Here is a 22,982-nt window from a genome sequence, read left to right on the forward strand (position 1 = left end):
AGGACTGCAGGCAAGTGCCATCATGCCCAGCTAATTAAAAAAAAATTTGTGGAGACCAGTGTCTCACTGTATTATCCTGGCTTGTCTCAAAGTCCTGGCTGCAAGTGATCCTCCTGTGTCAGCTCCTCAAACGTTAGGATACAGGCATGCACTTCCACGCCTGGCCAAACAATACCCATTTATCTGCTTATAGTTCCTTAGTCAGAACTGTGGGCATGATGTGGACAGGATCTCTATTCTGGGCTTCCCAAGCTGTGTTTTCATTTTGAATCCTCCTTCAGGCTTATACAGAGGTGGCAGAATGCAGTTTCTGGCAGCTGTAAGACTGAGGTCCCTGTTCCTTGCTGGCTGTCACTGTAGAGAACAGGGAGGGCTGCGCTCAACCCTGGTGCCCACCAGCGTTCTTTCCTACACAGCCTCTTCATTTTCAAAGCCCACAGTGGAGAAAACCCCTCATGTTGAATCCCTCTCACACTGTGAATCTCTATGCTCAGGAAGAACCCAGTCGTTTCAAGGGCTCACCTGATTAGGACAGTCCAAGCAGGATAAACCCGCCTAAAGTCAACTAATTGAGGCCCTTAATTATATCTGCTAAATCCCTTCACAGCAGCACCTACATTAGAGTTGGCTGAATAACTGGAGGAAGGTGAATGACCAGGAGCTGGTTGTTGAGGCCATCGTAGAGTCAGCCTAGCAAGGGTTGGGTCTTCCTTTTGTGTTTTATTGGAACACAGTTGGAAATTGAAGTTGTAGTAAAGTGATCATTGTGAACAGTAACAAAATATATCCTCTTCAGCCATGGACATTCTCCTTACCTTTTAAAACTAAGTTACATGTTTAATGTCTTATAATTAATTTAGGCAAGGTGTGGTGGCTCATGCCTGCCATCGTAGTACTGTGAAAGGCAGAGGAAGGCAGATTTGTTGACTCCAGAAGTTCAAGATGAGCCTGGGCAACATGGCGAAACCCCCATCTCTACAAAAAAAATTAGAAAATTAGCCAGGCATGGTGGTTTATGCCTGTGGTTCCAGCTATTCAGGAGGCTGAGGTCAAAGGATCCATTGAGCCCAGGAGGTCAACACTACAGTGCATGGTGATCATGCCACTGCCCTCCAGCCTGGGTGACAGAGTGAGACCCTGTCTCAGTAATAATAATAAATAAATAAATTTAGAGCAAATGCAAATTACCATGTAATAATACATCCTGTCTTGTGAAAATGTATTAGTTATTTACTATTTCATAACAAATTATGTAAAACTTAGCAGCTCAAAACAGCAAATATTCATCATCTCCTGCAGTTTCCAATGATCAGGAATCCAGGAGAGGTTTCCCTGAGTGCTTCTGGCTCAGGGCCTCTCACAAGGTTGCAGTCCAGTTGTCAGTCAAGGGCTGCATCATCTGAGGGCTTCACTGAGGATTCACATGAAACATGGCTCAGTCACATGGCTGTTGGAAAGGCCTAGTTCCTTGTTGTCTGGTTCCAGAAGTCTGCAGTTCTTAGCCACATGGACCTTCCTTCAGGGCTGCTTACAGCACAGCAGCTGGCTTCCCCCAGAGTTCATGATCCCAGAGAGAGAGAGAGAAGGGGGAAACTACAGTGTGTTTTATTTTCTACTCCCAGAGTTACAAACTGTTATGTCAGCGTTACTCTATCAGTTAGAAGTTGTATTAGTCCATTCTCACACTGCTATAAAGAAATAACTGAGACTGCATAATTTATAAAAAGAAAGGAGATTTAATTGACACACTTCTGCATGGCTGAGGAGGCTGTCCCAGAAAATTTACAATCATGTCAGAAGTGGAAGCAAACACATCGTTCTTCACATGGTGGCAGGAGAGAGAAATGTGGAGCAAAGCGGAGAAAAGCCCCTTATAAAACCATCAGATCTCATGAGAACTCACTCACTATCATGAGAACAGCATGGGGGAACCATTCCCATGATCCATTCACCTCCCATGAAGTCTTTTCCCCAATAGCTAGGGGGTGGCAAATCCCGTGAGAATTCAAGATGAGATTTGGGTGGGAACACAGAACTGGGCCATATCAGAAGTGCGTCATTAAGTCCAAGCCACACTCAAGAGAGGGAATTAAGCTGCATCTCTGGAAGGGAGCAGTATTAAAGGATTTGCATATATGTTAAAAACAAAATTGAAACTATTGTTTCAGTATTTTGTAAATCAAAGGCTTCTTTTATCTATTTTTTTTTTTTTAATGTTTTAAGCTTGTCTTTTAATTAAATTTAATTTTATTTCAAGTTCCCGGGTACATGTGCAGGATGTGCAGGTTTGTTACATAGGTAAATGTGTGCCATGGTGGTTTACTGCACTTATCAACCCATCACCTAGGTACTAACCCTGGCACGCATTAGCTATTTTTCCTAATGCTCCCCCCACCACTGCCCTCCCCCAACAGGCCCCAGTGTGTGCCATTCCTCTCCCTGTGTCCATGTGTTCTCATTGCTCAGCTCCCAGTTATAAGTGAGAACATCAGTGTTTGGTTGTCTGTTCCTGTGTTAGTTTGCTGAGGATGATGGCTTCCAGCTTCATCCATATCCCTACAAAGGACACTGTCTCACTCATTTTTATGGCTGTATAATATTCCATAGTGTATATGAACCACATTTTCTTTATCCTGTCCATCATTGATGGGCATTTGGGTTGATTCCATGTCTTTGCTCTTGTGAAAAGTCCTGCAATGAACATACACATGTATGTATCTTTATAATAGAATGATCTATATTTCTTTGGGTGTATATCCTGTAATGGGATTGTTGGGCAAAATGGTATTTCTGGTTCTAAATATTTGAGGAATTGCCACACTGTCTTCCACAATGGTTGAACCAATTTACATTTCCAGCAACAGTGTAAAAGCATTGCTATTTCCTCACAACCTCACCAGCATCTGTTGCTTCTTGACTTTTTAATAATTGCCATTCTGACTGGCATGAGAAGGTATCTTATTGTGGTTTTGATTTGCATTTCTGTAATGATTAGTGATGTTGCACTTTTTAAAATACGTTTGTTGGCCACATGTAGTTCTTCTTTTGAGAGGTGCCTGTTCATGTCCATTGTCTACTTTTCAACGAAGTTGTTTTTTCATGGAAATTTGCTGAAGTTCTTTGTAGATTCTGAATATTAGACCTTTGTCAGATGGATAGATAGCAGAAATTTTCTACCATTCTGTAGGATGTCTGTTCACTCTGATAATAGTTTCTTTTGCTCTGCAAAAGCTCTTTTGTTTAATTAAATCCCATTTGTCAATTTTTGCTTTTGTGGCCATTGCTTTTGGTGATTTCATCATAAAATCTTTGAACATGCCTATGTCTTGAATGGAATTGCCTAGATTTTCTTCTGGGATTTTTGTAGTTTTGGGTTTTACATTTAAGTCTTCAACCCATCTTGAGTTAATTTTTGTGTAAGGTATAAGGAAGGAATCCAGTTTCAATTTTCTGCATATGGCTACCAGTTTTCCCAGCATCATTTATTAAATAGGGAATCCTTTCCCCATTGCTTGTTTTTGTCAGGTTTTTTGAAGGTCATATGGTTTTAGATGTGCAGCCTTACTTCTGAGTTCTCTATTCTGTTCCATTGGTCTATGTGCCTGTTTTGGTACCAATACCATGCTGTTTTGGTTACTGTAGCCTTGTAGTATAGTTTTAAGTCAGGTAGCCTGATTCCTCCACTTTGTTCTTTCTGCTTAGAATTCTCCGGGCTATATGAGCTCTTTTTTGGATCCACATAAATTTTAAAATAGTGTTTTTCTAATTCTGTGATAAGCTTTTCTTTTTAAATTAATGAATAAAAATTCAAGACATCGCACAGCCTTGGGTGCTGAGGGGAAAACAGTTTGAGACAGAGAATGGAGATAAAACAGCATCTCTGAGTTTTTCTTGCAAATACCTTTAGTAATAATGTTCTCTTCAATGAGTTAACATGGTCGAGAACATAGAGTAACTAGATCAAATAGTTCCAAGACTTCAGTGCCATAAAAATAATGCCTTGAAAATAAGTCTTTGTTTTGTCTAAGATGTCTCAAATTTAGTGGAAGTATGCCCCTAGTGCCAACTTTATTACTGAATTATCATCTTTTAAAAAATATTTGCCTACACTTAAGAAAAAAAAAAAAACAGCACTGCTCTCTCTATGGAGTGGCCCTTCTTTTGTTTCTTTACTTCTCTAATAAACTTGCTTTCACTTAGAAAACAATTGCCTAATCAGATTGCTCTTCATTTACAAAAATGTGAATTTCATACTTCAACACATCTAGATGCCAATAACTTTGGTTTGATACAGTAGCCCGAAGTGGTTAACTCAAATTGAGAAATAAGTTTTTGCAAAAACTGGCTGTTCAGTGGGCATTCTATAATAAACTTAATATCTTTCTTTCTGCTATTGAATGAGACGTGATAGAAGTGATTTGGACACCACTATGATTGTAAACGGCACTGCTATTATGTGTTTCTGAAGTTTTTTTTTTCAGTCCTATTTTGTTTTCCATTCATATTTGCTATTCCATCACTGGCTATTCCTTCTACTCTTTTTTATTTCATTTATTTTGATCAATGATACGCATTTCCAACTCTGTAAAAGTTTATTTTAGTTGTATGTGTGGTAAAATGTAACATCAAATCCTTTGCAAGATGGAATTACCTTGCACATCAGATGGAAGATTGTATACTTGAAAATCTAGAGAGATGCCAGTGACCAAGGATCAAATGACCTATTTTTAACCAAGGTCATTTTCATGGCATCCTGGTCCTCTCTGTCACATGGCTCCTTACAATTCTCTGTGGTTTTCTTCCAATGCAAGTAGTTCTTGCTAAGGATCCTTGCAATGAACTTTGGTATTCTTTTCTCTTTCATTTTTATAAAATGATTGGGGCCATTAGTCACTTGATAGGCAATGCTCTCCTAGTCAGTCTGCCTGTCTGCCTGGTTCCCTCTCAGGGTTTGTGGCTTGACTGGGTTCACTATCTCCAGCCCCAGCAAGAACGAGGAGAAGTGACTGGGCAAATCCCCCAACAGCAGTGGGATCCCCCTACACATGGGATGGGGCAAAACCATCATTCTAGTCCCTCCCATACCTGAGACTTCTTGCACATCACAGATCCCAGGACCAGAGCAGGGAGTAGCTCTAAGTCAGAAATGGTTTCCGTGATGGTTAGGATGAGCTGGGAAGAGGGCTCTGAGAAGGGAATGAAAGGGGTCTCGACCTGCAGGTCAAAACTCTGAGCCTGTCGCAGGGTCCAGAACAGCTCCTGCTTGCCAGTTCTGTGAAGGTGTTTCCATCTTATACCCATTTTTACCCACTTCCGCATAAAAGGCCTGAGCAGCCCCTCACGCTACACACACACGGGGATCCCTGCTTGTCCCCAGAAGGCACCACCACAGCTGCCCACTTCTTGAAGGTCCTATTGCCCTGAGGCCCGGGGTCCCCATGCTATACGTCCTGGGTGTGGTCTGCCCTCCCACAATCAAATCAATGTGATCTCTGCTGGGTAGAATCCCTGGGCCCAGCACCTCAAGGTGACCTTCCCATTAGGTCCTGAGTGATGGGTCACAAGTGCTGATGGCTGATCTGAGGAGAGTCTCAGAAGTGGAAAAAATTTAATGAGAATCCCAGCTCTCAGCCTCCTTGTTAGAGGTCGAGAAGAAATTTCAAAATTAAAAATAGGTGCAGGATAAGCAATTGTCCTAATATCTAGTGCGCTTTTTCTACACATGTGTCTCATTGTCTGGGAACCCACTATTATGCTTCTAATGTTGGTGATACTATTTTTCAGTTTTAAAATTTCTGGGTTTTTTTTTTTCTAATTTACATGCAGATTTTACAACCTTCTGACAGTCACCAACTATTACATTGTGATATTAGAAACTAGCAGTCGTTCATGGTACTTTCACGCACTGTGTCTCTGCTGGTTCGGTTTCCTGGTATTTTATCTTCTGGTTGTGTTAAAGGTGATCTCTAATTGTTGGGCACAGAAGACCAGGGAAGAGAAAGATCCCCCGGTGAAGTACACCACTACTGACAAACACATCACTGTTGACAAGGGGAACTGCTGTCCTTTCCTAGTTACCTCCCTGCACTCCTCCTCCCTGTCCCTTCTCCCCACCCACCCTCAGAACAGCCTCAGGAGCCTGGGCAGAATCCCCAGACCCACAATAGAAGTGCTGAGGAGGACAAGGAAGCGGCATGATTCGGGCCTCCTTCTTTCCTACAGGGACGCCTCCAGGTCACACAATTCCAGCTTCAGGAGATCCTGACGCGCGACCCCGAGGATTACAGTACCTTCCAGGAGCATCCTCTCTTTGCCATGCTCCGGGCTTCTGCGCATAGTGTAGTGACCCATTACGGGTTCCCTTGCAGTCTCCGTGATCCAGAACCTCTCCCAGGTGCGCTTGATCCTCTGAGCCGCGTATCGCGCCGCTGTCCAGGTCTTTACGTCCTGCTTCAGGGACACGAACTATTATTTTCCGTCCTAGGCGTGCTGAAAGTGTCCTCCAAGAAAGTTCTCAACTGGTGCCAGCACGCAGCCGCGCAGCAACTGCAGGTGTGGGACCCTGAACCTCTCCAGGTGTCGGATCCTGAACCTCTCCAGGTGTCCGCCCCAGGAAGGGCCAGAATCCCCGCTTCGCCCCGCCCACGCCAGCTCCTCCCTCCCACTGTGATTAGTCACAGCAGAAGTCAGTCACTATCCAGATGAAGGAGAGACCTGGAGCAAAATGTCCCTAGCGCTTCCCCACCCGTGGGGGGTCAACTGAGGCCCCGCACCCCGACGCCTGGGAGACCCTAACCAGTCTGCCAGTGTAGGGTGGCAGGGACACCTGTGCCCGGAGCCTGACGTCACTCACCCGCTGGCCCAGGTGGTTGTGCCAGCTCAGGAACCTCAGGCCACTCAGTAACACATTCGTTGCGGTCATCGAGAACTTTCTTCAGGGCTTCCACAGTCCGGTCCTATCTTCTCCACCCGCGGCGCCCGCGGCTTCATTCTCTGATCCTCGCCACGGCTGTAGAAGCGCAGGAACCGCGTGTTGCCCACGAAGGCGCCGCTGCGGAGCCCAGGGCGCGCGTGGTGGAGGCGGAGCCCCGCCTCCAACTACTAGGGACTGCGGGCCTGGGCCCCGGGAACCTGCATTTTGTGGGTGGGAGAGGCCGGGGAACCTGGGACCCCGCCTCGCTTCCCTCGGGCCCCAATCTGCCCACTGTTTCCGGGACGTGGTCCCTCCGCCTCCCCGCCGGGACCCAGCCTCCCGGGCTCCCTCCCACGTCCCGCCCCGGCCATGGAGCCGCTCACCTGGAAGCTTCTTACTGTGTGTGGGGACCTGGGGAGAGGACAGAGGGGCGGGGAGAAAGGAAGGGTGGCCTAGGGCGGCGGCATTTGGGATAGGACCTCAGGAGTCTACAGACCTCAGCCTGCGTAGGAGGCGGTCCGGGAGGAGGTGCTGAGTCCTGTAGGCCGCCCTTTACCTCCTGCCTCCCTAGCCCAGTTCATCCTGATTCTCTCCTCAACAGCCCCGGTCTTCCCCAGGGTCAGGGCCCACAGAGTAGTAGGATGGGGCTTCCAGGACTCCTGATCCGGCTTCTCGGGGTATCTTGGATCCAGGGAGAATCCTGGAGATCTCCCACTTTATGAATCCCATTCTCCACTCACTCTGATGGCTTCTCTAGACCCCAGTGGAAACCAGATACGACGCCCTCATCAGTCCTGGGGGAAAAACAAGAGTAAAGTGTGAGAGGTGGCCATGAGGTCAGGCAAACTCCTACAGAATTCTCAGGAGAGGAAACTCTTCAGAGCTGGACCCTTGGCTTAGTTTGTCTTCCCTGCCCAGCCACCTGTCCCAGAGCTGGAAACGCTCAGGTTTAAGCCAGAGACTTTGGATACTTTCCTTGATGCTGACATAATTTTTGTCTTCTCTCCTGGAAGGGGAGCCCCAGAACCATGAGTGATCCCGTCTGCCCTCTCTTCTTATTCTTCTGTCTCTCCAATCTCTCTCCCTGAGCTGGACTCTCCAACCACCCTCACATTTTGGACAGTGCAGAGATGAGCGAGCATGACCCTCGGTCAGGATTGGCTGCATGCAAACCCAGCTCCACCACGATTTGTGTGCAACTTTCATTCCTATTGTATCACCTGAAAACGGATAATTTTGCAGGCGCACCCCATAGAGGTGTTGTGAGAATTAAATGAATTCATATTTTTAAAGTGCTAAGGACACAGATTAACACATAGCACCATGACAGTGTATGATATTATCACTGTTGCTATTTCTTTCCTTTTGTTTTAATTTTGATACGGAGTTTTGCCCTTGTCGCCCAGACTGGAGTGCAGTGGCGCCATCTCGGCTCAATGCAACCTCCGCCTCCCGGGTTCAAGCGATTCTTCTGCCTCAGCATCCGGAGTAGCTGGGATGACAGGCGCCTGCTACCACACCTGGCTCATTTTTTGTATGTATGTGTGTATATATATATATATATATATATATATATTTTTTTTTTTTGTAGAAACGGGATTCGCCATGTTGGGCAGGCTCCTCTTGAACTCCTGACCTCAGGTGATCCACCCTCCTCAGCCTCCCAAACTGCTGGGATTACAGGTGTGAGCCACCGTGCCCAGCCGCAGTTGCTCTTTCTTTCATCTTTTTTGCCTGAGCCTCTTCTCTTCTTTCTGGGTTCCCAGGGAAATTCTCTGTTGGAAGATTATGTCTGCAAGAGGCCTCCACCTGGGAAATGCTGGCACATGGTGGGATCTCCCTTTTAATAAATAGAACAATTGTTGGTGAATTGACAGCTAGTGAGCCAGTTACAGTACAGTTCATGTAAAAAAGACCACATACCTAGAATTAACACCATTTTAATAAAGGCACATCCCACACATTATAAGTCCAATGTGATTTGTGAGGAGATTGGTTTGATTGGGTCATGGGAATATCACTCTACTTTCTTTGAGAGAGTTTTGCAACACTTTTCAGAACTCTGCTTCTCATTTCACACTATCTGGCTCACGAGTGAAGGTGATGAGAAGCGTCCTTGTACTATGATCCCAGGTTTGTCTGTCAGAATCACAGTCATATATTACACATAGAGATTATTTTCTTAGAAGTTATCATTTATTTATATATATTATACTCAGGGTATATAGAGAGATATTATTACAGTGCTTAAGTGGCTACTACTTGTATCTGTGCATTTTCTCTCTTGGTACATGATATTAACATATAGAATTGTACAGTGTACTTTGGTTTCCAGCAATTGCTGATTAGGTCATTTGGAACAACTCTCCCATTGAGTACCACTGGAAAAGTGGGAGGAAAATACATGTTTGAAAATTGTGCTTGAATTTATAGATGGGCTAGCAAAGCAGTGAAGATTTGCCAGGCCAGGAACCAGGAAGAGGCAGAAATCCAGAAGAGCACCTTGTGTGGGGTGCTTCTGTGGACCAGATGCAGTGACACCTGCCTCCCGGGCAAGAAGGCAGCTTCTGGGATTCAGAACTAAAGTGTTCCAATATTTAGAAGGCCTCGTGGTCTCTCTAGAATTCAGTGCTCATTGGTCAGGGCTAAGACGTTCACACTCATTTGTTGGAGGAGACAAGCTTCAGGTTTGACTGCCTTTGGGGCATTTCATGCTAGAAAAACCCCAACATGTGTAGATAAATGGTGTAGAGGACACCAGCCACTGGAGCTCTGCCTAGTGGTCTCCCCTGACTTCCACTGGGAGACAACATGGCCATTTCACTAAATTCCTGAGGACATGGCCAACATAATAAGAGAACACTGGGAGGTACCTTGGACAGAGCTCCAGGCAGTTACAGTTTTTGGGTCTCTGTGTCCTTTCCCTTCATCTCAACTAGAGAGCATTTGTGGAGGCTGAACAACAAAAGACTTTAAATATCAGAGGTGAATCTAGGACCATTGATCCATTGTGGTCAAGAGGCTGGAGCCATGTGGCCCGGCAGTAATGAAGTCTATGAGTCCTTGATCACACCAAGGCTCTCTCCCATTAGGAACTGCTTTTCACTGTTATCAGGGACCCCAGTAGCTGGACAAGGCATTTTTTATGTCATTTCTGATGAGAACTTGGAGAGGTCCCAGAGCATATAGACCTTGATTGAAATGGAGCCAGAGTAGAGTCAGGTAAAACTCCGCAATGATTCAGAGGCACCTAAGTATAAAATAAAATTTCAACTCAGAGCTTCCATTAGAGCATCAGGCTCAGTAGCTCCTGTGTTTGCACTGTGAGAACTGGAACTTGATGAGAAGAGAAAGAGTTACATGTGCAGAAAAGCATACGTAGTTAGAAACCTGGGTCATGATTCAAGGCGTAGGAGGGCCCTTGTCTTTACCATGGTAGAAAGTGGGGCTTTCTGTTATCTTGGTTCTGATAGGCCAAGTGCAGAAGATTAACCTTCCTGCTTTCAGCTGAGTGACTGATAATAGAAGCTGGAGTTAAGAGAATCAGTGGCAGCCTCTCTCCCTCCATCCCCCAGCCCAGTAAATATAAGCGAAGGACTTGGGGCTCTGGCAATTTATTCTCATTGTGCATTCTCCTTCTCTGGCTCAAAAGAGAACCACATGTATCAGAAAACAAGGGCTACAATTCTCATAGAACCCAGAAATTGGACTAGAGGCCTGGAGTGTCATGTGCCTGTTATTGCTGCACCACTTAGGTGCTGTGTGACCTCAGGAGAAGCTCTCTGCTCCTGGGACCTCTTTGATTCATCTGTGAATCATGGACAAATACTTCCATTCTAGCAATGTTACTGCAATGCAGGGAGGAACAAGTGATCAATGGGTAGGAAAAAAGCAAAGTGATAACATTTACTCCTAGACAAAACTTTTTAGGAAAATGTATCTTAAAAGTAGGAGAAAAACATATAGCACCTGCGATCCCCTGCCAGAAAAGCCTCTTTATTTAGTAATTGTGATTGTTCATCATATTTCTATAAAATTTGGGCAAAACTACCTCCCTCCCTCAATATTTCAAATAAATTAAATACAGTTGTGATTCTATGTCAGTTTAGGTCTACAACTTCTGCTTTGTGTGAAACTGAAAGCTGATGGGAACATCTTCATTTTTCTATGATGGCCAGGGGATACTCAGAGACTTGGAAATAACCCTATATCATCCATTTTCATTTGACTTATTCTATCCTTTGGAATTTCAGGTAATTCATACTCCTGAAAAATCTCATGTTCATACATAGGAGAAGGTAGATAAGGTAATATTTCTCTTTTAATTTGCTAGAGCTGCCATAACAAAGTACCAAAGGCTGGGTGACTTAAATAATAAATATGTATCATCTCACAGTTCTAGAGGCTACAGGTGCAAGGTCAAGGTGCTGCAGGGTTGATTTGTTCTGAGCCCTCTCTCCTTGGCTTGTAGATGGCCACTTCTTCTGTTTTCTCAACATAGGACTTCAACATATGGATTTTGGTGGCATAGTGTAGCAGGACAAGCTGGAGACAAAACTCCTCAGACACCAGATTAAAGAAGGAGGAGGTTTATTCAGCCAGAAGCATCACTAGACTTGTGTCTTAGGAGCTGAGCTCCCTGAAAAAGAAATTCTTGGCCTTTTTAAAGGCTTACAACTCTAAGGGGTCCACGTGAAAAGATCACGATAAATTGAGCAAGCGTGCGGAACATGACTGGGGGACTACATGCATCAGCTAACAGAACAGAAAGTTTTGCAATGCTTTTTCATAACAATGCCTGGAATTTACAGATAACCAAGTAGTTTAGGTCAAGGGTTGATGTTATTATTATTACTCTTTTTTTTTTTTTTTGAGACCGAGTCTTGCTCTGTTGCCCATGCTGGAGTGCAGTGGCGTGATCTCGGCTCACTGCAAGCTCCGCCTCCCGGGTTCACGGCATTCTCCTGCCTCAGCCTCCCCAGTAGCTGGGACTACAGGTGCCTGCCACCAAGCCTGGCTAATTTTTTGTATTTTTAGTAGAGATAGGATTTCACTGGGTTAGCCAGGATGGTCTCGATCTCCTGACGTCGTGATCCACCCACCTCAGCCTCCCAAAGTGCTGGGATTATAGGCATGAGCCACCATGCCCAGCCTATTATTACTTTTTTAACTCCTAGGGCCGGGTGGTGGTGCCAAGGTTGTCTGGCTATATATCTTACTTCTGTTTCTTTCCGACTTTTTGCTTTCTCCCTTTTCTCCTGTCTTATAAACTAGGCAAGATGAGGGGAGGAGGGCAGCAGGAGTAGTAGTGGTCTCCTTCCTTAATAGGAACACAATTCTTCTTGTAACTGTCTGGATCATCTTTGGCAATGGATATTCTAAGAAATTAAAGAGAGTAAAAGACAGTACATCCCTTTGGCTGAATTCTTTCTCTTGGTTTTCTGAAATTTTGATCTTGCAATACGAACAAACAAGAAAGAGAACCAAAGTTTAGTTATTCATGGAAGGTGAACCCTCCTCCCTAAGTCTTGGTAATCCCAGACACTAAGACGTGGTGCTGTGCAGTTCTCCAAAGTCCAACTCACTCCAGTGATTCTGTTTCTGTCTTTTTAACTGGGAAGAGGATTCTCTCTCAGGAGAGCCACCTCTTCTGATGCTATATGGACTTTATTCTCCTTAAACATACAGAATGAAAAAGATGTTAATATAAAGGAAAATATTTGCCAAATTTTTATCATGCTCATAATTTTTGTACCTTTTAAAATGCCCCACATTGTGTTGTTTATTTTTAAAATATTTTAAAAATTGGTGCATAATATTTGTACATATTTATGGGATACATGTGACATTTTGATACATGCATAGAATGTGTGTATAATAAGTCAGGATATTTGGGATATCCATCACCTCAAGCATTTATCATTTCTTTGTGTTGGGAACATTTTAAATCCACTCTTAGAGCTATATTGAAATATACATTTTTGTAACTTTAGTCAGTCTGCTGTGCTATCAAATATTAGAACTTATTTTCTCCAATAACTGAACATTTGGATCCATTAACCTGCCTTTCTATATTTTCCTATCCATACATTCTTTCCAGATTCTGGTAACTGTTATTCTACTCTCTTGACTTCCCTGAGATTAACCATTTTGGCTGGCACATATGAGTGACAACACGTGATATCTGCCTTTCCTTGCTTGGCTTATTTCACCTAACGTAATGGCCTTTGGTTCCATCCATGTTCCTGCAACTGACAGGATTTCATTCTTTTTTATGGCTGAATTGCATTCATATACCACTGTTTATTCAGTCACCCATTGATGGATTCATCTATTGATTTCATATCTTTGCTACTGTGAACAGTGCCTCAATAAACCCAAGAATGCAGGTACTCTTTTGATATGATTTCTTTTCCTTTGTATAAATACCCAGGAGTAGAGGTGTTAGATCAGCCAGTAGTTCTATTTTTAATTTTTTGAGAAATTACTATACTGTTTTCTATAATTGCTGTATTTACTTTCCCGTCAACAGTGTACAACAGTTCTGGTTTCTCCACATGCTGGACAGTATCTATTATTTTTTATTTCCCAACAGTAGCCATTCTAACTAGGATAAGATGACATTTGACTGTAGTTTTGGTTTGCATTTTCCTGCTATTTAATAAGGTTGAGTGCTTTTCATATACCTGTTGACCATTTGTATGTCTCCTTTTGAGAAACATCTGTTCAGATCCTTTGTCCACTTTTTAATTGCATTATTTGTGTTTCTACTGCTGAGTTTTTGAGTTCATTATATATTGTAGATATTAGTTCCTTGTAGGATGAATACATAGCAAATATTTTCTCTATTCAACAGGTTGCCTTTTAATTCTGTTGATTGTTTCGTTTGCTGTGTTGAGGCTATTTAGCTTAATGTAGTTTCATCTGTCTATTTTTATTTTTGTTGCCTGTGCTTTTGAGGTCTTAACCACAAAATTTTTGCCTAGACCCATGTCTAGAGTGTTTCCTGTACGCATTCTTGTAGTCATTTTATAGTTTTAGGACCTGCATCTAAACTTTTAATCCATTTTGAGTTGATTTTTGTATATGGTGAGAGACAGGGGTCTAGATCCTCTGCATCTGGTAGCATTTTCTGAGCTCCATTTATTTAAGAGACTTGTTCTTTCCCCGTTGTATATTCTCTGTTCCTTTGCCAAAAATCAGTTGGCTATCAATACATGCATTTATATGTGAGTTCTCTTTTGTGTTCCATTGATTTATGTGTGTATTTTTATGCCAGTACCATACTGATTTGGTTACTCTAACCTTACAGTATATTTTGAATTCAGGTAGCATCATGCCTTTAGCTTTGTTCCTCTTGTTTACAATTGCCTTGGTTATTTGGGATATTTTATGGTTCCATATGAATTTCATATTTTTTCTAGATCTGTGAAGAATGATATTGGTATTTTGATAAGTATTGAATTGAATCTGTAAATTGCTTTGGGTAGTATAAATATTTCAACGATATTAATTCTTCCAATTCATGTGCATGAAATATGTTTCATTTTTTTTTCCCTTTAGAGACAGGGTCTCATTATGCTTCCCAGGCCTTGAATTCTTGGGCTCAAACAATTCTCCTGTCTCATCCTCCCAAAGTCCCAGGATTACAGATGCGTGTCACCATGCCTGGTTCTTTCAGTTTTGTGTACTCTTCAATTTCCTTCATTGGTGCTTTATAGTTTTTGTTTTACTTCCTGGGATAAGTTGATTTTTAGGTATTTTATCATCTTTGTGATTTGTAAATGGCGTTGCTTTCTTGATTTTTTTTTTTTCAGATTGTATAGTGCTGGTATATATAAATGCTATGAAAGTTTGCACATTAATTTTGTATCCTGAGATTTTATTGAATTTATTAGTTCTAACTATTTATTTGGTGGAATCTTTCATTTTTTTCTAAGTAAAAGATCATGTCACTTGCGAATAAGGCTAAGTTGGCTTTCTCCTATCTGACTTGGATGCCTTTAATTTCCTCACTTGCCTGATTGCTCTGGCTAGGACTTCTAGTACTGGATAGAATAAAAGTGGTGAAAGTGGGAGTCTGTGCCTCCTTCCAGATCTTACAGAGGAGGCTATAAACTTGTCTCCATTCACTATACTGTTAGCTGTGTGTTTTTTATATATGGACATATCATGGTGTATTATCCTTTTGGTGCGCTGTTGGATTTGGTTGCTAATATTTTTAATTATTATTTTTATCACTAACATAATTTTTATTATAAGCATTTTAAACTTATAAAATTTACATTTACCAAAATAAGCAAATCTTCATCAACTTTATCAATGAATTTTGACAAATACAGCCATATCACTCTTGCCACTATCAATGTACACAAAGACCCCTTTTTCTCTCTTCAACTCAGCTTCTCCGCCCCCAGCAGCCATTGATTTGATGGCTATCATGATAGCGCAGTTCTTCCTGTTTTAACACTTCGTACAAATCTACTCATCCTGTATGGTCTCCCGTGTGTCTGGCTTTTTGCACTTGGCATAATAATTATGTGATCAATCCATGTTGTTGCATGTATCAGTAGTTCATTCATTTTTATTTCTGATAATATTCCATTGTATGAATGAATCATGATTTTTGTACATTGGCAGTTATTTCTGATTTTTTACTATGATAAATAAAGAAACTATGAACATTCTTATACAGAGATTTTTGACAGAATCTTCATTTCTCTTGAGTAAATACCTAGGAGTGGAAAGGTAGCCGTAGAGTACTAGGTTGTTTAACTTTATTACATGATACAAAACTGATTTTCAAAGTGGCTGTTTTATATTCCTATAGGTAATGGATGAGAGTACAGATTGTTCAACATCCTTGCCAACATTTACAGTTATTAATCATTGTAAATTTAGCCATTTGAATGGTTGCTTAGTGGTTTCTCACTGTGGTTTTACTTTGTGTTTTTCCCTGAAGACAACTGGCCATTCATATATCTTTTTTTTGTAATGTTTCAGATTTCTTTACAGATTGTGGAAGGTGCTAAATAAACATGAGTTCTCTTCCTCTAGTGCTGGACATAAAGCAGAATGTTCAGAGTCCATCCACACCTCCCAATCTGGCCAAACACACGCCATATTTACCTCCAGAAGTTCCTGCTCCTTCATCCCTCTTTCACAGTCTGTCCACTTCGTTCTGGCTCCAGCTCACACTCCTCCAGGAAATCTGTCACTGTGAAGGTCACTAACATGCTCAGTATTGTCATCTCTCCATCTGTCTTTACTTCTCTGCAGCTTTCCTCACATTCAATAAATCCTTTTTTATTTTGCTCAATTTCTATGGATTCACTTCACAAATTTTTATTATGAATTAGTTCTAGCTGGAAGTAAAAATAGAGAATTATAAGAAATCTTTGTGAAGCCGCCACTCAGGTTTGTCAATTTGGGACATTTTAACATTATGAGCTATATGTATACACAGAAAATAATAGAAATACATGTAGATAGCCCTGATTTTCCACACTTCTGATATGCAAGGGTTTCAGTCAATACCGTACTGAGCAAACCAAGAACTGCTGGTGAATGTTTGTCTTGAATTTGATGTATGCCCTCATATTCTTACTAAGTTTTTGAAAAGTCTCTTTGTTTGACATGCTTTTAGTCTTTTTTTTTTTTTTTTTGAAACAGGGTCCCAGTCTGTCATCTGGACTGAAATGCAGTGGCATAAACACAGTTCGCTTCAGCCTCGACCTGCCACACTCAAGCAATTCCTCCCACCTTGGCCTCTTGAGTAGCTGGGACTAGAGGTTTGCACCACCATGCCTGGGTAATTTTTGTACTTTTTGTAGAGATGAGATTTTGCCATGTTTCCCAGGTTGGCCTGGAACTCCTGGGGTCAAGCAACCTGCTCTCCTTGGCCTCCCAAGGTGCTAGGATTACAGGCATAGGCCCCTACACCTGGCTTTGCTTTTAAACTTTTTATAAATTGTTTCTTGCTGATATTATTCATTGCCGAGACCAGCTCGATCAGGGAGACCCCAACCCAGCAGCGCTAGTGGAATTAAAGACACACACACAGAAATGTGGCATGTGGAGTGGGAGATCAGGGTCTCACAGCCTTCAGAGCTGACAGCCTCGAACAGAGATTTACACACGTATTTATTGACAGCAAGCCAGTGATAACCATTATTTCTATAGATTATAGATTAACTAAAAGCATTTCTTACGGGAAATAAAGGGATGGGCCAAAATAAAGGAACGGGCTTTGGCTAGTTATCTGCCACAGGAACACATCCTTAAGGCACAGATCGATCATGCTATTGTTTGTGGTTCAGGAACACCTTTAAGCGGTTTTCCGCTCTGGGTGGGTCAGGTGTTCCTTGCCCTCATTCCAGTAAACCCACAACCTTCAGCGTGGGCGTCATGGCCATCACGAACATGTCACAGTGCTGCCGAGATTTTGTTTATGGCCAGTTTTGGGGCCAGTTTATGGCCAGATTTGGGGGCCTGTTCCCAACAATTCTTTTGCTTGTTTTTTCAGTTAACGTGGTCTACGAGATGAATCAATGTTCAGACAAATAGTTCATTTGTTTTCATTGCAGTATAGTATTCCATGGCAGGAATGTGGTACAATTTATCTCTTCCCCTTTTCATTGCCTCTACATAGTCTCTAGTAGAGACATTGCTGCAATGAACATGCTTTAAATTTCAAATTTAAATAAGTAAATAAAAATTCTACCTCACCAAAACTCCTTAGGACCCACACGCAGGCACTGCAGCAGCGACTGGAGAAGAGGGTGCTGGGAACAGGAAGGACACCACCGCTTGGCCTCGGGCACCTGAAGGACCACCTGGAGGGCTCCGGGAGCACAGCAAAGGTCCAGACAGAGCCAACCCTCACAGGCCGAGGGAAGGGCAGCGCGACAGGCTGGCAGGACAGTCCCACTGCCGCGGAGAGGGGCTGCCCAAAAGGCAACAGCCACAGGAGATGAGCAGGGGTAGGACTCATCTTCCCAACCCCACCGACGCCACGAGGCAGAGGGCGGGGACAGTGAGGTCGACCGGATTCCGCACCCCTGTCTCCCACGCACCACCCGTGTGCGGGGAGGAGAGGCTATGGGCTGCAGGCAGAACGAGAAGAGGGGTCACGTTAGCCATGTCAGTCCCTCATGTGTGGTACCTCCTGCCCCTCCCGGGAGAATGTGACGTCACCACATCCATCACTTGTTCTCTTTCACTCTTCCCATTCTTTCCTCTTCCCGGTATATTTATATAGTAATTATGTTTAGTTTGTTGTAACCAAGCAAGTTATAGAGAAACGCCACACTTTGAGACAAATTATGGAGTCCTTTATTAGCCGGAGAGAGGGAGGCAGCTAGCACTCAAAATTCTCTCGGCCCCGAAGAAGGGGCTAGATTTTCTTCTACACTATGGTCTAAATAGGGGAGGAGGGTTTAACTGAAGCAATTTTACAGAAACAGAATAGGCAAAAAAAATTAATTGGTTATAGAAGCAGTTACAAAAAATAAACAGTTCCAGGGGCAGGGGCTTAAACCAGTATCATTAAAAGATAAATGCAGGCGCTTTAGGTACCTTCCACTGAGCACATTCCCAGGAGCTGCTGGTACAGCCTGCCTCAGTATCTTATCAGCAAGTGCATTCCTGGATGTGCTTGGAGTCAGTTTGCACTAGTTATTCCCTTAATGGGGATAAAGGAGGCTGCAAGTGAAGAAACTAAAATGGAGTCTGTCCGGCTGTCTCTCCTAGGAGAGTCACTCGGGTAAAAACAAGGCAACGTATCACAAGTTCAGCCATTGCTTGTTTCTTTTTCTGTGACTAATCTTCTCATATGACAACTTGACTACTTTTCACTTGCTTCGTAGTATTTGCTCTTCCTCAAGTTAATACTTGCCTTTGTTTCTGTTTATTTTCTTTTACTTTTTTTTTTTTTTTTTTCTGGCTCTGTCACCAGGCTGAAGTGCTGTGGCGCGATCTCGGCTCACTGCACCCTCTGCCTCCCAGGTTCAAGTGATTCTCCTGCTTCAGCCTCTCGAGTAGCTGGGATTACAGGTGTGCGCCACAACGCCTGGCTAATTTTTGTATTTTTAGTAGAGACGGGGTTTCACCATGTTGGCCAGGATAGTCTCGATCTCTTGACCTTGTGATCCACCCTCCTCTGCCTCCCAAAGTGCTGGGATTACAGGCATGAGCCACCTCGCCTGGCCTGTTTATTTTCTAGATAACTCTCATTAATTTAACTTTGATATCTGTTCCATTTCTGTGACTCTTTTAAGAAGTTAGAGACTTTGGACAGTCTATTAATTTTACTTTCTTGGAAATGTCCCTCCTGGGCCCTTGTGGTTGCTCCCATCTGGACTGGAGGCTCCTACCTGTGGGGCAGAGTCACCATCCTAGGATGTCCCTCCACCACCATCTGGGGCAGTGCCTTACATGCATTGGAGCCACCTGGAGTCCTGACAAATGCAGACTGATTCAAGATGTCAAGGCTGGGCCTGTGAGCGTTTGTCTAGTTTCATGAGATGCTGATTCTGCTGATTCATGGGTGATAGCTGGGGTAGCAAGGATCTCTCTTTTTGTCTCAAGTTTTCTGTGTCTCTTTTTCATAGTAAGCACATACTAATATATTTTCAATGAATTCATGTGCTTTTTTCCTAAGTTAGTAAGAGAGCTAATTATTTTTTATTGTGCCAAAAACCATATTATGTAAAATTTTGTATCATAGCCATTTTAAGTATAGAGTACTATCATATTAACTGCAAGCCCATTGTTATGCAACAGATCTCTAGAACGTTTCATTTTGCAAAACTGAAACTCTATGCCTCAGAACTCCTCATGAATCCCCAACTGAACCCCTGGCAGCCGCCATTCTACTTTGAGGTTCTAAGAGTTTAGATGCCTCATATAACTGGAATTGTGCAGTATTGGAATTTCCTTATGTTTGGCTTATTTCACTTAGCATTGTTCTCCAGGTTCATCCATGTTGCGGCATATAACAGAATTTCCTTCTTTTTAAGGTTGAATCATATTCCGTTGTCTACACAGACCATATGTTTTTCATCTATGCAGGTGTTGATGGCTGCTTTGTTTGCTTCCTTGTCTTGGCTATGGTGAGTTATGCTGCTGTGAATACGGGTATGCAATGGTTTCCGTTTTCACACCTCTCTCATTTTGGTGGTTTTAATGTTTTTGTAGCTACTTGTGACAGCACATATTTAAAGTATGTTTGCATGTTTCATTGTGTCCATTGTTGTTTTGATTCTCTCCTGGAAGAGGATGGAAATGTATGAAGGTGCTATTTGGCACAGCATTTAATGGTGAAGAAAGAGACAGGGTAACTGACCACTGCTGGGTCTCAGCATCCTGCAATTTCAGAACTACTGTGAATACAAAAAGAATAAAAAACAGTGCTGTCCAGAAAGGGGGAGTCATCCCAAAATATGGTGGCCCTGGGACACCTGGCCTCCCTGCCCAGCCTCTTCCATGGGGGCCCTTTTCTGCAGTGACTGGGGTTTCTTCCCATTTCACTCTACCCCAATTCCTGACCCAAGAGACAAGGCATGTCTGCAGCTGTGCCCACACTTGGAGTGTGTCAGTATATTATAAACACTGGCTCAATGGTATCAGTACATTATAAACTTTGGCTTATTATGGGTTGTTTTATTATTTATTAAGTGTGTATTTTGATTTCACTTTACTGACAACACAATAAACCAGGACAATCTAGTGATTGCATCCTCATTCTTATGTAAAAAAGCACCTTTGAGGAACGTGAGAAGGAGACAGTTTTCACTAGAGTTGGTTAAGGGAGAGCCAGATGGGCTGGGCAGGAGGATTTTTACCTGGAACCTGTGCGATGAGCTGTGACATCCCTCTCCCCACCTTCAGTCTCAGCCCCAGCATCCACCTCCTGGGCGAAGAGGCAGTGCAGTGGCGCCACCTGGTGGTCTGTGCTCTTCCAATCCCAGATCAAGCACAGCCCTGAAATCCACCTGTCCCTCCTCTGTGCCAGGGTTTCTTCACTGGACACCAGCGTGAGTCAGCTTTCCTGTAAAGCAGAACAAGCATGAGATGGGGCCATGTTAGAGGAGGAATGGTGTCATCTCCACCTCTGGAGAGATCCCCGTCACCCTGTTCAGGGGAAGGACCGAGCCTCACTCCTACGCAGAGAAGAGACTCTGGCTGTAGCTGCGCCTGTGGAGAGGTGAGGACCTGTTCCCTCTATGCTGATGGCCAAAGCCTACAGACTGGGGCCAGACTTCCCCTCAGCTGTGTCCTATCAGGTTCATCCAGGCCTCAAGGAATAGATCATGGACATTGCTATGATCTATAGCAATGTGATGGGGAGCTGGGTGCACACTCAGAAATGAGGTAGTCCTGGCAGGGGTCCTGGGGCTGCCAGTTGTTCTGGGTACTCAGTGTCCAGGGAGGAGGACGGGGTGGAGGCTTTGTGCAGAACAGAAATCATGCCCCATAACTTATTTTACTCTGCATTAGCCTTTTTATCATAAAATAAAACACAGGTAACATAAAAGAAAAAATATCTTAAAATGGTGACCTTTAATCAAAGGTAAACACCCTTTAACCATCAGAGAGGGAGAAGTTTGGCAGCTGACCTAGAAGCCCCATCAGTTGCCCCAGCTCAACAATAAACTCTTCCCCTTTTCAAATAAAAATCAATCACATCCTGACTTTTATGGTCATCACTCCTTTGTTCTATTTTATATTTTCATCATCCAAAATTATAGTTTAGTTTTACCTTTAAAAATATTTTGTGTTTTCATTTGTTCTATAGGTTCCTCCTTGAAATGTATGTTGTATGGTAAGGTTTCCTATTGTTAGAATTTTGTGGTTGCATGCCAAGGTGTGATTTGATATTTATCTCTATTACCTGTATTTTCTATAAATCGGTAGTTTGGTATACAGGTTTGTGCATATTCAGGGTTTCTTTTTGTGAGTATTGATGGTTCTGTAAAAGGAAAATAAATCTTGGGGCCCCAAAATTACAAAGTTAAAAGGGAAAAGTCAAGCTGGGACCTGCTTAGGGCAAACCTGGCTCCCGTCTATTCAATGTCTCCCCTCTGCTCACTGAGATAAACTCATGTCTGATTGCCTCCTTTGGAGAGGCTAATCAGAAACTCAAAAGACTGCAACCATTTGTCTCTCATCTACCCGTGACCTGGAAGCTCCCTCCTTGCTTCGAGTTGTCCCGCCTTTCTGGGTGGAATCAATGTTCAGCTTACATATGTTGGTCAATGTCTCGGGTCTCCCTAAAATATATAAAACCAGGTTGTACTCTGACCGCCTAGGGCACATGTCGTCAGGACCTCCTGAGGCTAACATGGGTATGTATCCTCAACCTTGGCCAAATAAACTTTCTAAAACTGAGATCTGTCTCAGATTTTCACGATTCATAGTACAATATCATGTTTTTCATCAAGAAGAATAATGTAATACTGGTTAATTCTTTTCTTGTGATGTTAATTGCCATTGCTGTTCAATGGCAAAATCTGTTAGTTCACTGTGGATCGCAAAAGGGTTATTTCTTTCATGCATTAGCTGAATAATTTGTAGAATAAGAGATTTACCCCTGTCTATTATTTGTCGGTTCCATAGACACTTGTGTTTTGAGAGACTAAACCAAGCATCCACGCACCTACGACCCAGCAATTGCACTCTTGGTTATATACCAATAGAAATGCATGCATTTGCGTCCCAAAATATGTGAAAATATTATTTATAGCAGCACAGTTTGTAAAGTCTGGATATAACACACATGTTTATCAACAGTGGAGGGATAAGAAGAGTGAGTTATTTGTAAAATGGAGCACTGACAGCCATGGGAGTGAATAGGCTACAATCACACACAGCAAGACCCGGGACATTAGGGTGACTGTATTCAGAACTGATGGATCTCGTCTATGGTGTTAGAAATGAAGAAAGTGGCTGCTTCAGCATCAGGGAGGGTGATTTATGATCAAGTAGAACCTAAGGATGTTTCCTGGAGGCTGGAAATACTGTACCTTGATGTGACTGTTGTTTACTCAACTGTTCACTTTATGAAAAT

The 22,982-nt window shown here is 42.9% G+C and overlaps 1 long non-coding RNA gene across 2 annotated transcripts; it reads left to right on the forward strand.

Annotated features, from left to right (window-relative positions):
• Positions 1–16,584: 16,584 nt before the first annotated feature.
• LOC135970667 (uncharacterized) lies at positions 16,585–21,606 on the forward strand. 2 transcript variants are annotated; one of them, XR_010586468.2, is made up of 4 exons: positions 16,585–16,724; positions 17,655–17,895; positions 19,985–20,025; positions 20,928–21,606. It is a non-coding gene; the product is annotated as an uncharacterized lncRNA (long non-coding RNA). The 2 variants fall into 2 exon arrangements; XR_010586469.2 differs by lacking the exon at positions 16,585–16,724 and having other exon boundaries at positions 19,985–20,050.
• Positions 21,607–22,982: the final 1,376 nt, after the last annotated feature.

The sequence above is a fragment of the Macaca fascicularis genome, chromosome 4 (assembly GCF_037993035.2).
Source record: "Macaca fascicularis isolate 582-1 chromosome 4, T2T-MFA8v1.1".
Taxonomy (NCBI): domain Eukaryota; kingdom Metazoa; phylum Chordata; class Mammalia; order Primates; family Cercopithecidae; genus Macaca; species Macaca fascicularis.